General features: G+C 35.4%; 2 pseudogenes; both read right to left on the reverse strand.

Annotated features, from left to right (window-relative positions):
• Positions 1–2,636: 2,636 nt before the first annotated feature.
• Positions 2,637–7,932, reverse strand: LOC143608594 (F-box/LRR-repeat protein 14 pseudogene; annotated as a pseudogene).
• A 2,911-nt stretch (positions 7,933–10,843) lies between these two features.
• LOC143608646 (F-box/LRR-repeat protein 14 pseudogene) lies at positions 10,844–13,043 on the reverse strand (annotated as a pseudogene).
• Between the last annotated feature and the right edge of the window lie 3,273 nt (positions 13,044–16,316).

Raw genomic sequence — 16,316 nt, forward strand, 5'->3', positions numbered from 1 at the left:
GCGAAAGATATTGATACTGACTCGAGCCATGTGCAGTTTTTGGCCAAGGACATTAAACTATCGTCCGTGAGTCAACACAAAGGTGTTTTCTTTGTGACAGCCAACACAATGGTGCTTTCTTTGTTCATTATCAATGTTATAGAACCGTTTACAACCAGCAGCTCCCAGAAATTGAGCACAACTATACACCGATCCAATAGAGTAGTGGTAGATTGTGACAATGCCAACTAGAGTTGACATTATAATATTCTTTAAAGACTTTTTTTGCCACATAAAGATCATTTGAAGACGTGATATCATTCTTGAGAAAGATCATTTGAAGGTGTGAGATCATTCTTGAACTTCGAATGGTTATCAAATACTTTATTATTCCGGTTAAAGAGAAATAAACAAGCATGACTAAAGAAGAAATGGATGAAAATTTATATTTGACGAGATAATCTAGAAAACTTTTGTTAATAGATGAAACAAGGAGAAGCATAGATAATCCAAGGCAAGTACCAAGTTCTATTCAAACAAGTCGATATTTTTAACGTTAACCAACGGCTATATGTTTGAAATTCAAATTTGTACACGTTACTTTATTAAAGAAAAAAGTGTTTAAAAAATGATCGTTGGACAAAAATATAGTTAATTAATAGTTTGAAATAAGAAAATCTCATAGCATGATACAAAAAAAGCTATTAATTTCACATGGAAATCCTTCTTACTAATATGCAAGAAATTCAAACAAAAATAGGTTATTGTTTCTTACAGTCCTACAAAGTTAACTACATATAGATTCTTGAATATTTTTAAAAAAGATTGTTAAAGATGCAAAAATTTATAACCGAAAATTAACATATATAACTTTTTTATATCATAACAATAACATAACACCATCCAATTAGTAAAATCAAGATACTTCAGAAACAATAACATAACGCCCAAGCAGGCCTGATAAGGAAATGGATAAAAACGGGTAAAGAACCTGCCACAAGAAGAAAGATCGGATATAGTAACGATGACAATTCTAAACTATCAGATCCTATATTCATCATGTATTCCCGGAAAACTTTAGATGGGTGCATAATGCTATCAAAAGTTAAAACATGATGATTCGACATATCGCTAAGATGATACGTTTAAGTTGCAATATTACCTGTCCATGATGTTACCAAAAGTTCATTAACCCAAAATATAAAGATAAAGTCTTATACAACCTCCTAAAGTAATAGTTGCACACACCCAAAAGTCAGAACCACAAATTAAACAGTTCACAAACCTAAGGCATTGAATACATCCAAGGGACCATGACATAGCTAGCTATAAGACACGATTTAGCAGCACCTTGCACGCCACTCAACGACACTTGAGGGCAATCTTTCACGACAAGTTTTCCAAGTTTGCAGACTAGCGGCTTGAACCCTTCATCGCTTATCTCTTTGCATCTTATAACTTCCAAAGCCTGGAGATGTTCACAACCACAAAGAGCTTCCAATCCAGTATTATTAAAACAAAAAACACCGTCAAGATGCAAGCTTTTCACCGGGCACATTTTAACCAAACTTAAAATCCCTTCTAGAGAAAACGAAGGCAACAAAGAAAACTCTCCATCTACGAAAGATATTGATACTGACTCGAGCCGTGTGCAATATTGGGCCAAGGACATTAAACTATCATCCGTGAGTCAACACAAAGGTGTTTTCTTTGTGACAGCCAACACAAAGGTGCATTCTTTGTTCATTATCAATGTTATAGAACCGTTTACAACCAGCAGCTCCCAGATATTGAACACAACTATACACCTATCCAATAGAGTAGTGGTAGATTGTGACAATGCCAACAAGAGTTGACATTATAATATTCTTTAAAGACTTTTTTGGCCACAGAAAGATCATTTGAAGGTGTGATATGATTCTTGAGAGATCATTTGAAGGTGTAAGATCATTCTTGAACTTCGAATGGTTGTCAAATACTTAATTATTCCAGTTAAAGAAGAAATGGATGAAAATTTATATTTGACGAGAAAATCTAGAAAACTTTTGTTAATAGATGAAACAGGGAGAAGCATAGATAATCCAAGGCAAGTACCAAGTTCTATTTAAACAAGTCGATATTTTTAACGTTAACCAACGTCTATATATTTGAAATTCAAATTTGTATACGTTACTTTATTAAAGAAAAATGACCGTTGGACAAAAACATAGTTAATTAATAGTTTGAAATAAGAATATCTCAGAGCATGATACAAAAGAAACTATTAATTTCACATGGATATCCTTCTTACTTTTAGTAATTTATTCAACTTCAATTAATATGTAGAAATTCAAATAAAAATAGGTTATTGTTTCTTACAATCATACAAAGTTAACTTCATATAAATTCTTGAAATTTTATATAAAAGATTGATAAAGATGCAAAACTTTATAACCCGAAGTTAACATATATAACTTTTTTATATCAAAACAATAACATAACGCCATCCAATTAGCAAAATCAAGATACTTCAGAAACAATAACATAACGCCCAATCAGGCCTGATAAGGAAATGGAAAAAACAGGTAAAGAACCTGTCACAAGAAGAAATTTCGGATATAGTAACCATGACAATTCTAAACTATCAGATCCTATATTCATCATGTATTCCCGGAAAAATTTAGATGGGTGCATAATGCTATCTAAAGTTAAAACATGATGATTCGACATATCGCTAAGATGATACATTTAAGTTGCAATATTACCTGTCCATAATGTTACCAAAAGTTCATTAACCCAAAATATTAAGATAAAGTCTTATACAACCTCCTAAAGTAATAGTTGCACACACCCAAAAGTCAGAACCACAAATTAAACAGTTCACAAACCTAAGGCATTGAATACATCCAAGGGACCATGACATAGCTAGCTATAAGACACAGACTTAGCAGCACCTTGCACGCCACTCAACGACACTTGAGGGCAATCTTTCACCACAAGTTTTCCAAGTTTGCACAAACGGATTAGAGGCTTGAAACCTTCATCACTTATCTCTTTGCATCTTATAACTTCCAAAGCCTGGAGATGTTCACAATCACAAAGAGCTTCCAATCCAGTATTATTAAAACAAAAAACACCGTCAAGATGCAAGCTTTTCACCGGGCACATTTTAACCAAACTTAAAATGCCTTCTAGAGAAAACGAAGGCAATAAAGAAAACTCTCCATCTGCGAAAGATATTGATACTGACTCAAGCCATGTGCAGTTTTGGGCCAAGGACATTAAACTATCATCCGTGAGTCTTACCGGGTTGTCCCTGGAAGTGAGGAATCTGAAGGGATGGTTATTGCAAACACCCGTAGATTTTTCGAGTTTTGGGCTAGCCCGTTGATGTCCCGATCCCGTGCTCCTACACACATGTCTAAATGAATTTTCTCTAAGTTTTTGCATCTGTTTAAGATACAAGCTAGTCCTGTTCCCGGCCTTCTGATGCAATTGGTTAGGCTAAGTTCCACAACGTTTTCACGTGTGACCTCTTCATTTTCCCATTTCGTAGCCATTGCCTCCTCAATAATCGGACTGTACGTGCAGTTCGGGTCAGGCTTAAACTCCAAACGTTTTATAGTTTGCCAAGCGGCTGAGAGTAAAAGGAGATGGCCTTCCTTAATACCCTTACAATTCCTGATGCAAAGATCATGAACCGTTTCTTGCCATCCAAGACACCCAAGCCAGCCAAAGTTACTAATATTTGCACAACCAACAAGATGGAGTCGTTTTAAGTTTTTGCAGAACATAGCGATGTAAAGTAGTCCAGAACCGTTGATTCTTGGGGTGAAGTTTAGTTTTAAAGATGAAAGGTTGGAGCATAAAGCAAGTATCTAAGGCCCGCATCAGTTATGAAAGTGCAATGAGTTAAGGTGAGGTTGGTTAAAAACGGGCAGATGTTGGGGAGTATGGAAAGACCCGGGTCTTCTAATTGTTTTCCTGATACTGGTGTCCACCCGGAATACGTAACTTCAATTTCATTTAAGTTTTGGAACCTGTGACATAAAGATGTCAATGCCTCATTTGCAGGGTTTAAGCCACAGCCAACACGAAGGTGTTTTCTTTGTTCGTTATCAATGTTATAGAACCATTTACAAGCCAGCGATATGGAATTTCGATCATTTGTTTGGATTCTGCTGAAAATCTCCCAAATGAGTTGATCTGGGAAGTTATCCATAAGGACCTTGTTTTCCTTGGAAGGAGACATTAATACCTGAAGTGACAAAGAACAAATTAATATAATCTAAAAAAGAACTACAATGTGTGGATTAAAAAAGCGTGAGGACGGCGTATAACAAAATGTGAGATATGATGCAAGTGCTCAGGGCCGGCTCAATATCCTCGGAGGCCTAAAACTAACTAAAATGTTGATGCCTTTTTATTTTCTTTTCTTTATGCGTATAGCGTTAGAGAGTATACAATAATTATAAAATATGAATTATATGCAGTGATAATGGATATGAAACAATCATTCTTAGCTTCTGGCCCATTAATGAGTTACTAATTCTAAAAGAACTCTATTTTCAAAATATCATAATACGTAACTCTTATTTAAGATGGAGGTGAAGGCCTAAAGTCATCGCCTCATTTAGCTTACCCACGAGACGGCCCTGCAAGAGCTATTATATCATGCTTAAGTAACCATATATTTACCCTCCTTGGGTACCCAATTTCGACTACCCCAACAGAGCTTTATGCTAAAAATCGATTATGTGATCCATTTGTGACAACCCAAAACCCATTAAGTTTAATACATAAAAGCAGGCAGGTTGGTCCGAGACCAAAATTCGACGACCCCAATCTCTAGCCTCAAGGTTCGTTTAATCCTTCTTTCCTAAATGAGACAACTTACCTAAGAACAAATATCTTCTCTTTTCGAAACACAAATAGAAAACTAGAGGAAACACAATTTAAGTAATACTAATTCTTTTTTGAACATTGTTCGAGTGTGCGTATACAAAAAAACACCTTAAGGTTAAGCGTTTGACCAACAAATGTATAATCTCGTCAACTCATGACCCGCGTACACGTATTTGGTCAGTTATGGGCAGCCCTTGTTTTGCATTAAAATCGTAATTGCTTATCCTGGCATTTTAGGAATTTAAGCACGTTATTCTCATTGGGGCCGGCAGCTAGCGTGTATAACGCATACTCAAGTCAAGCTGATCAACACAACCGAGTGTTCGTTAACGGCAAATATATACACACTCTCTAATCCTACTCCTATATCTATAACACAGTCTACTAAAAGACTTGAACATGTAAGAAAAATAGTGGTTCAAATATTAATAGATTTAGTAGGAGATATAAAGTAACTAGGTTAAGCGAATAATTACGCAACAATCTTATGTATTAAAATAAAAGGCAATATCTATATATGTGATTAATTATCATAGTCTTATGCTTAAAACCAATTATGTGATCTGTTTGTGACAACCCACTAAGCCGGATTGTACAAAACCAAAATTCAATCAAGTCGACAATAAAACTTGCAGAAAACTTAAACCCTAAGTAACATTTTAAAATTGACGAATATTACTTGGCAACATAACATATATACATATAGATCTTAGTATATAGGCAAAAGTGAAATGAACTAATTACCTTACAAAAGATATCAAATCGAAACAAAACAAAATGAATTCATGCTATAGTATTGATCATCTTCTGGTCGTTTGAAATTGTAATTTGTTTGTTTTTCCCTAATTACTTCAGTACGTATAAGTATAGAGGCCAAACGGGTTGGGTCAGAGGCCCATTTAAAATCACTTACCACCAAGTTTGTTCAACTTTAAAATATTATTATGATTTAACAAAAATTAAATAAACTAAAACATAAAAATAAAATACAAATCCCTCCACTTTGAACTGATTTGGCGTTCCGTACGATTTATCACTCCAAAATTTTGTTGAAAATCCCTCGTTCCAGACGGTTTGGTTAGCCCGTGCATTCATCAAAGTCGTTGCCAATGCGGTTTATTCGTCGTCGGTCCAAAGTCTTTATGGTATTTGTACAACCCCAATTTTAAATGAAAGAGAAAAAAATGCCATAAAAACATATTATTAAACAAAACAAATTTCAAGGTTTTAGTAAGAAACAAAATAAATTTGATCAAATGTTTAAAAACGTACGTATGGCTGTTGTTATGTATATATACTATACTAGGTTAGCTACCCGTGTAGCACACGGGTTATAATAAATAAAATTATTTAAATAGTAACACAATTTAAATACAAAAAATATGTTCAAAAGATTTAAAGATATATTATATTGAAGAATAAATTACACATTACACAATATGAAAATAAAAGTTGCTAGAAGATTCATAAATCTCTAAATATATCTTTGTACACAATATTTGTAGTTTTATATGTAACTTTTATTTCTATATCAAACTTAGTTGTTTCACATTGTTTCTGTTTATAACTCTATATAATGCAACACGTAACTGCCATGAATTAAAATAAATTGTCTCAAAAACAAACCAACATTCTATAATAATTAACCTCAGCTTTTATTAATCTTCAATGCAAAATAAAAATAAAGTGAAAATTTCATACTTTGAAATTAATCATTTTATTTAAAGGTATATGATTTTTTAGGAATAAAAGTGTGAGTTCCAATATTACTTTCGGATATGATTTCGGCTTTTATAACACGGTTATCATATTGTATTTACACATATAGTTTAGTTTCATTGCATAGACCAATTTTCTAATTAATATTTTAAGCAACATTACTTCAACGTCGACTTTCAGGACTAATCTATAACTTGACAACCTTAGATTTTGAGGTATTTAAAACATTAGGAAACTAATACTTTCTTGTAACGTATCATTTTACGACTGATAGAACATGGATAGCGAACACTTGCTAATTTCTTGAACGGACTTATTTTTCGGTGCAAGTATAACTCGCTCACTAAAGAAATCTGTATTTTTAAAATCTTCAATAATAGAAGAATACACAAAGTCAATTTATCATATGATTAATATTTTGCTAATGTCTAATATGTGTATTCCAAAGATAAGTTGTTTTATCCACCTGAAAAACCAAAACATATATTTATTTTTTTTTTTTTGAAACATAAACTTCATTCACAAAAAGAAAAACGCCACTAGCAAGTCCTCACCTAAAGGACCACCATCATGCAAAACGGATATTTACACAAATCATTCCACTCTAAATGTTTTAATCTAGATCTATGCCGGAACAAAAAAAAATGAACACGACTTAATCGTTTCCACCACTTCAATTGCTCTTCGTGCTTTCTAATTGAAAATTCTTGCATTCCTTTCATTCCAAAGACACCATATGGTGGTAACAACGATGCCGTGGATTGCCTGTATCTCCTGTTTTATCTTCCCCGAATGCTCTGCCACTATTAATAAATCTCTCACCTCAAAAGCGAATATAGGTGCCCATTTACACCAATTTTCTATTCTTGACCACACTTCCGCGGAGAAAATACAGCCCGTGAAAATGTGAGAAGATGTCTCCGGGTCAGCTGCGCAGAACGGACAAGAGACCTCCTCTATGATAACCCCGCGTCTGATTAGCTCTACTCTAGTTGGAGCCTGTTAAGCTCCGCTCGCCATGCCATAATCTTACATTTGTTTGGTGTCCATCCCGACCAATTCATTCTAAAACTGGACCGTATCGGACCTGTTGGACAACAACTTTCTAGCACCATTTGAACAAAAAATACCTGAGTTGTCGCCTTTCCACACCCAACGGTCCTTCCCTTCATTCCAACCATGATCGTAAATAGCCGAAAGAAACTCGAAAAGCTCAGCGAGCTCTTCGGCTAATGCAGGAGCTCTTCGCCACTCCCATGTCAGTCTCTTTTCTCCATTGTGAAAACTAACCCGGTCTGCAACTGTCACCCATTTATGTTTCTTCAATCTGAAAAGGTTTGGAAACAACATTCTGAGAAGTTCAATACCCAGCCAAGAGTCACTCCAGAAGTTAATATTATTCCCATCCCCTACAATTCCAACAAAGTAGGCGTTAAGATCTTTTCCATTTAGGAGCTTTCTTTCTCCAAACTTCACAATCTGTCTCCAACACCCGCTAGAACCATGTGTAAGGCCCGGTTTTGGTTATTGAGTCTTTTGTATTTGTAATTAGTTTATTTACGGTTTTAGATCATTTACGTTTATATGTATTGGGCCCGAGGCCTTTGTATTTGATGCCTATTGGGCTTATTATTAATGGAATGGTGTATAACCTACCACACTATATAATGTGTGTGGATGGAATACACCAAACAACCCTTTTACTAAATATTGTTCAAGTCCCTAAAACTCTCTCTACTTCACCCTCCTCTCTTACTTTCGGCTCTCTCTTTATACACACATAAGATCCGAGATCTCGGTCCAACTAGTTGTTTCCGCCAACTAGTTGTGAGGTTGAGCCAAGAACAACTAGTATCTTAGTTTGTTTTGTTGGTTGATCTGGTTTCGGAACCTACAATTGGTATCAGAGCTTTCGGGCTCTACTAGTTGTAGATCTTGGGTAACAACCTTGAATTTTGGTCTTGTGTGTGAAAAGACGAATTTTTAGAAAAAAAAAATAAGTGAATTTCGAGTTTTTGTGTTCTTCAAAGTTTTAAGAGTTTTAGGTTGTTCAAGTTCAAGATGATGTCAAAGTTTGGGTGAAAAGTGGTTGGTTTTGGTGTGTGAATCTCAAAAGATTTGTGTTTGTGGTGTTGTATGTGAAAGTGATCTTGAAAAGTTGTGATAAACATGCTTATGGGTGTGTTTGAGAAAGGGGTTGGAAAGTGAGTTAGGTGAATTTCCTTATTTGGATTTGATCACATGCAACTTTTTGGAATACATTGAAATTTTCGATCACAATCATTTTAGATCACAATTGTAATCTAAACTTTTAGATCACAATTGTAATTCAAACTTTTTAATGACAATTGTAATCTAACTTTTTCGATCACATTTGTAATCTAAATATTTCGATCACAATTGTAATTTAAATTTTTCGATCACAATCATTTTCGATCACATTTGTAATCTAAATATTTCGATCACAATTGTAACCTAAATTTTTAGATCACAATTGTAATCAAAATTTTTCGATCACAATCATTTTAGATCACAATTGTAATCTAAACTTTTAGATCACAATTGTAATCTAAATTTTTCGATAATAATTGTAATCTAACTTTTTCGATCACAATCTTTTAGATCACAAATGTAATCTAAACTTTTAGATCACAATTGTAATCTAACTTCTTCAATCACAATTGTAATCTAAAATTTATGATCACAATTGTAATCTAAATTTTTCAATCACAACTGTAATCTAAATTTTTTTTTTCACATTTGTAATCTAAATTTTTTTTTCACAATTGTAATCTATAAATTTGTCAATTGTATTCTAATTGAAACTCTGTTACAGTAGAATACAATTTACATTGTACTTAGTTTTTGAGCAGTTTTTATTTCAAGAGTGTTTGATCTTTGAGAAAAGTGTTGACCAGTTGGCCGTTGACTTTAACCCGTTGACTTTGACTTGTTGACCGTTGGCGTTGTTAAAAAAAACTTTATTATTTTACATACTGTTAAAAAAAATGATATGAGGGAGAACCAGAAGGACATGTTAAAAGAAGAATTCAACATGTTTAAACATACTCAAGGAGAATCGGTTGCCTCTCTCATCAACAGATTTGAGTCACTCGTTACTAAATTGATAAGTGCCGGTATCACAAACAAGTTGTCTGAGATCAACATGGGGATTCACTACCTTACGCATGGAACACCAGTGTGATTACCATCAAGAGAACGACAAACCTGGATACCTTAACACTCTTAGAGTTGACTTCTACCATCAAGTCTTGGGGCAAAGAAAATAAAGATGAGACAAGTGTTACGGGTGTAAGCAGTCAAACAAGTCCTATCATCCCTGACTGTTCTGCAAGTGGAAGTAGTCAAGCAAACACCTCGTCAAGCTCTACTAATGGGATTACTACACCTGCCTCTCTCATTCCCGAGGTACACAAACTCTGCTCTCAAGAATGTATTGATAAAGTTCTTTACTATAGAAACCATAATGCTAAAATTCTTGAACAAATTCGTAGCATTCAAGTTCAGAATGATGATCTTAAGAAAGCTGCAAAGATTTATACCACTAGAATTAACACTCATGGTAATGATATGGCAAAACTTAGGGAAAAGGTCACTATTGCTACATATTTAGCTCAACATCATGAAAAACATATAGATGAACTAAATGCTAAAATTTCCAAGTTAGAAATGAATTATCTCAAAAGAAAATTGCCATAGAAAACTTTGAGTTAGCCTTTGAAAAGCTGAACAAGCTAATTGGGTCACAAATGGAGTTAAGATTAAAGACTGGTATAGGCTATGATAGTTCTGCTGCACCACCGCCTTTTAATGATAACTATACTAGCCTTCCTCACTTTGATTTTAACTCACCACCAGAGGAAGAAATGGTCTATGGTATTGGTCATGTGCCAATTTCAAAGACATTCGTTCTTGCTGCTCCCAAGACTGTTGATTCAGCTGTTCCTTCAGTTAGTCCTAATAGTAGTTCATCTTATGTAGCAGGTTGTGTAGAAGAAAAGGGGTGTGTGGAAACAAACAAGGGTTGTGGAGATAAAAACATACTTTTTGATTCATCTATTGTCAACCCTGTCTGTAATAATATTGATTCCAAAAACATTTTGAACAATGATGTATTTGATGAGAGTGTTCAAGTTAATGATTCCATTATTAACTTCTCGTCCATTCTTATCATCTTCCAAAGGTCGGATCGATTTCTCAAAATTAACCCAAAATATTAACACAAAGCAAGATGATCCGACGTATCGCTAAGATGATACATGTAACTTGCAATTTACCGGTCCATAATGTTACCAAAAGTTCATTAACCCAAAATATTAAGATAAAGTCTTATATAACCTCCTAAACTAATAGCTACAAATTAAAAGATCACAAACCTAAGACATTGAATACATCCATTGGACCATAGCATAGCTAGCTATAAGACACGGATTTAGCAGCACCTTGCACGCCACTCAACGACACTTGAGGGCAATCTTTCATGACAAGTTTTCCAAGTTTGCACGAACCGATCAGTGGTTTGAAACCTTCATCACTTATCTCTTTGCATCTTATAACTTCCAAAGCCTGGAGATGTTCACAACCACAAAGAGCTTGCAATCCAGCATTATTAAAACAATAAACACCGTCAAGAAACAAGCTTTTCACTGGGCACATTCGAACCAAACTTAAAATTCCATTTAAAGATAACGAAGGCAATAAAGAAAACTCTCCATTTGCGAAAGATATAGATACTGACTCGAGCCGTGTGCAGTTTTGGGCCAATGACATTAAACTATTGTCCGTGAGTCTTACTCGGTTGTACCTTGGAAGAGAGGAATCTGAAGGAACTCTTACTAAAACGGCCCGTAGATTTTTCGAGTTTTGGACTAGCCCGATGATGTCACAATCTCGTGCTCCAACACACATGTCTAAATGAATTTTCTCTAAGTTTTTGCATTTGTTTAACATATAAGCTAGTCCTATTTCCGGCCTGATGATGCAATTGGTTAGGCTAAGTTCCACCATGTTTTCATATGTGACCTCTTCATTTTTCCATATCTTAGCCATTACCGCCTCAAAACTCGGACTATATGTGTCGTTTGGGTCAGGCTCAAACTCCAAACGTTTTATGCTTTGCCAAACGTCTGAGTGTAAAAGGAGATGGCCTTCCTTAATAACCTTATAATTCCTGATGCAAAGATCATGAACCCTTTGTTGCAATCCAAGCCAATCAAGCCAGTAAAGGTCGATAATATTTTCACAGCCAACAAGATGGAGTCTTCTTAAGTTTTTGCAGCCCGAAACAATGGAAAGTAATCCAGAACCCGTAATTCCAGGGATCACGTTTAGTTTCAAAGATGAAAGGTTGGCACATGAAGTTAAGGAGTTAAGGCCTGCATCGGTTATAGAAGTGCAATGACTTAAGGTGAGGTCGGTTAAAAATGGGCAGATGTTGGGCAGTATTGAAAGGCCTGGGTTTTCTAATTGTTTTCCTGATTCTGATGTCCACCCAGAATACGTAATTTCAATTTCGTTTAAGTTTGGGAACCTGTGACATAAAGAAGTGAATGCTTCATTTGCAGGGTTTAAGCCACAGCCAACACGAATGTGCTTTCTTTGTTCGTTATCAATGTTATAGAACAGTTTGCAAGCCGACGATATGGAATTTCGATCATTTGTTTTATCGATTCTGCTGAAGATCTCCCAAATGAGTTGATCTGGGAGACTGGCCTTAAGGACCTTGTTTTCCTTGGAAGGAGACATTAATACCTGAAGTGATAAAGAACAAATTAAAAAAAAATCTACAGTACATTTTTGCTCTATAAAATGGATTATAACAGTTCAGAATACATATCCTAACAGTATAACGAAATGCGAGGCGTGAGGCAAGAGCTATTATATCATGCTTAAGTACCCAATTTCGACCACCCCAACAGAGTTTTATGCTAAAAATCGATTATGTGATCCAAAACCCATTAAGTTTAATACATAAAAGCAGGCAGGTTAGTCCGAGACCAAATTCGACAACCCCAATCTCTAGCCTCAAGGCTCGTTTAATTCTTCTTTCCTAAATGAGACAACTTACCTAAGAACAAATATCTTCTCTTTCGAAACACAATTAGAACTCTAAAGGAAACACAATTTAAAAATACTATTTCTTTTTTGAACATTGATCGAGAGTCCGGCATACAAATACACCTTAAGGTTAAGCGTTTGAGCAACATATGTATAATCTCGTCAACTCATGATCACCGGCGTACATGTATTCGGTCAGTTACGGGCAGCCCTTGTTTTACATTTAAATCGTAAATGATTAACCTACCATTTTAGGAATTTAGCACGTTATTTGCATTGGGGCAGCGTTCATAACACATACTCAAGTCAAGTTAATCAACTCATCTGATTGTTCGTTAACGGCAAATATATACACACTCTCTAATCCTACACTTATATCTATAACACAGTCTACTACAAGACTTAACAATCTTATGTATTAAAATAAAAGCAATATCTACATATGTGATTAATTATCATAGTCTTATGCTCAAAACCGATTATGTGATCTGTTTGTGACAACCCACTAAGCAGGACTGTACAAAACCAAAATTCAATCAAGTCGATAGTAAAAGTTGCAAAAAACTTAAACCCTAAGTAACAATTAATTTGGAATTAACGAATATTAAACTTAGCAACATAACATATATATAGATCTAAGTATATAGGCAAAAGTGAAATGAACTAATTACCTTACAACAGATATCAAATCGAAACAAAACAAAATGAATTCATGTTGTAGTATTGATCATCTTCTGGTCGTTTGAAATTGTAATTTGTTTGTTTTTCCCTAACTTCAGTAGGTATAAGAATAGAGGCCAAACGGGTTGGGTCAGAGGCCCATTTAAAATCACTTACCACCAAGTTTGTTCAACTTTAAAATATTATTATGATTTAACAGAAATTAAAAAAATAAAACATAAAAATAAAATACAAATCCCTCCACTTTGAACTACTTTGGCGTTCCCTACTATTTATCACATCAAATAATGTTGAAAATACCCCGTTTCAGACTATAAGGCCTGGTTTTGTTATTAGTCTTTCGTATTTGTAACTAGTTCGTTTACGTTTCTAGTTTGTTTACGTTTGTTGTTTGGCCCGAGGCCTTATGTAATTGGAGCCCATTGGGCCTTTATCTATGAAAGAGGTGTATGACAATACACACACTATATAATGTGTGTGCATGGCATAGTTTTGGTCCATACCACCCACCACAATACACACACTATATCTTACTAACTCAAACTCTCTCTCCCTCCTCCTCCTTCTTAGTTTTGGCCCATACCACCCACCACAAGAAACGAGATCGGGGTCCTTGCTAGTTGTTTCCGCCGACTAGTAGAGAGGTTGATCCAAGACGACTAGTACTTAGTTTGTTGTGTTGTTTAATCCAGACACGGGACCTACAATTGGTATCAGAGCTTTCGGGCTCTACTAGTTGTAGATCTTGGGTCACAACCTTGGATTTTGGTCTTGTGTGTGTGAAAAGACGGATTTTCAAGAAAATAAGTGGGTTTGGGTTCATAAGTTCTTCAAAGTTTCAAGAAAATAAGTTTATTTCATGTTCAAGAATGTTTAAGTTCGGTTGAAAAAGTTGATATTTTGGTGTTTGAATTTTCTAAGTTGGTGTTGGAATAGTGCATGATGTGAAAGTTTATCACAAAAGTTGTGATATTCATGCGTTTGGGTGTATATTGTAAAAGGTGACGGAAAGTTGTTTGGTGACATTCCACTTTAGGCTTACAATTTTCGAATACAAGAGTGGGATTCGAACAGAATTAGTTTCACTCGAATACATCATTTGCTTCGCATACTTTGCTATTTGAATACTGGCCTTGTTCGAATATATGGATTAGTTCGAATACAATAGCTCATTCGGTTACAATTTATTCATTCGAATACATTGTAATTGCTTTCTATTCGAATACATTGATTTGTTGTCCTTCTAAGCCTAAGTCAATTGTATTCTTTTCAAGCCTTATTTTATTCGAACATTGTGCTCTATTCGAATACAATCTTGTATTCGAATACATCTTCTTGTTCGATTACAACTATTAAGGTCACTCGCATACATCTTCCCACTTGAATACATCCTTCATTCGATTACAATTCCCCACTCGAATACAATCTCAAGCTCGCATCACTTGTTGGCATTCGCATACATTTTCAGTTCGATTACAATATCTCCATTCAATTACAATCACTGTATTGTCCATTTTAGCCTAAGTCAATTGCATTCTATTCGAAACTTTGTTGCATTAGAATACAATTTGCATTAGAATACATTGGACTTAGTTTTTGAGCAGATTTTGAGCAATGGCAAATCCTATTCCTACAAAGTATGTGATGTTTGAGAACGAGGCTGGTACTACGTCTAAGCTTCTAAAGCTGATGAAGTGGGACTGTGACTTTAATGAGTTTAAGTGGAGATTTCGGAACTACCTCAAGATTATAGATCACAATCTTTTTAGACCCTTCGAACAAGGTCCACGTCGTCCTATGACAACTAGTACTCATGGTGATGTTCCTAAACAGCAGCAGATTACAATGATGATGACAGAAGAATGCTTGCTAAAGATCAAAAGGCTTTTGGTGTCCTAACTTTATGTCTTTCACGGGAAATTTCATTGACATTGAGAGACTACACAACTGCTAAGACTCTATGGGATGCCTTAGTGAACAAGTTTGAAGGCAACTTGGAAATCAGAAACATCCGAAAAGGGATGTTGAAGGGAGAGTTCAACATGTTTAATTACATTCAAGGAGAAATGATTGATAGTCTCATCTCAAGGTTTAAACTGTTGATTACCAAAATCAATGGTGCTGGAATTGAATACGATCAAACTGATAACGACAAGCTTCTCAACTCAATTCCCCTCCTGGAGTAGCAGTGTTATCTCCATCAAGAGAACTTCAAATCTCCATATGATTATGAGTCTATCTGATCTGACCTCAGTTATCAAGTCGTTTGTAATGGACGAGAAGTTGAGGATGAATAATCACATCAGTTCTCTCTCAAAGGCTGGTATGGCACCTGGAACAAGTGTGAGCTCAGCATTCTTAAGTCAAGCCAATAATACTCTAAGAATCCAAGCTCAACTTTCAACACTTCTGGTGTATCTCAAGCTTCATCAAGTTTAAACTCAAGCTCCTTTCAATCTGTTGTTGATCAAGTTGTGGTTCAAGCACTTAAAGCTCATGGAATCAAGCCTACTCCAAGCACTCCAGCTTACACTGCTTCAAATCCCCTCTCTCCTGATAACTCCAATGTGGCTTTGTTTCATGCCTTTATGACAAGTCATGAGGAGTTGTTACAAGGAAAGTTGCTTCCTCCGTCGTTTGAACAAGGAGATATTCCCGAGATCAACAAGTATTATATCAAGAAAATGGATATCAAATACCATATGGCCATGGCCGTTCATCGTGCCACAAACTTTATGAAGAAGTACGGGAAGAATAGTTTCAAAGATGATGGGAAGAATCTGGGTTTTGAGAAAGATAAGCTTCGTTGCTACAACTGTGGGGAGCCGGGTCACTTTTCACGTGAATGCACTAATCCACCGATGGCCATGGGAGACATCAAGATCACGAAGATGTCGGACAGTGATAGTGCTAAAAGGCCTGACAAGAGAATCATCCCAAACAACTCCTCGAAGCTAAGGGTCCCTAGAATCAAT

The sequence above is a fragment of the Bidens hawaiensis genome, unplaced genomic scaffold (assembly GCF_021521415.1).
Source record: "Bidens hawaiensis isolate Kalapana, Puna unplaced genomic scaffold, B.hawaiensis_p1.1 tig00419396_1, whole genome shotgun sequence".
Lineage (NCBI taxonomy): Eukaryota > Viridiplantae > Streptophyta > Magnoliopsida > Asterales > Asteraceae > Bidens > Bidens hawaiensis.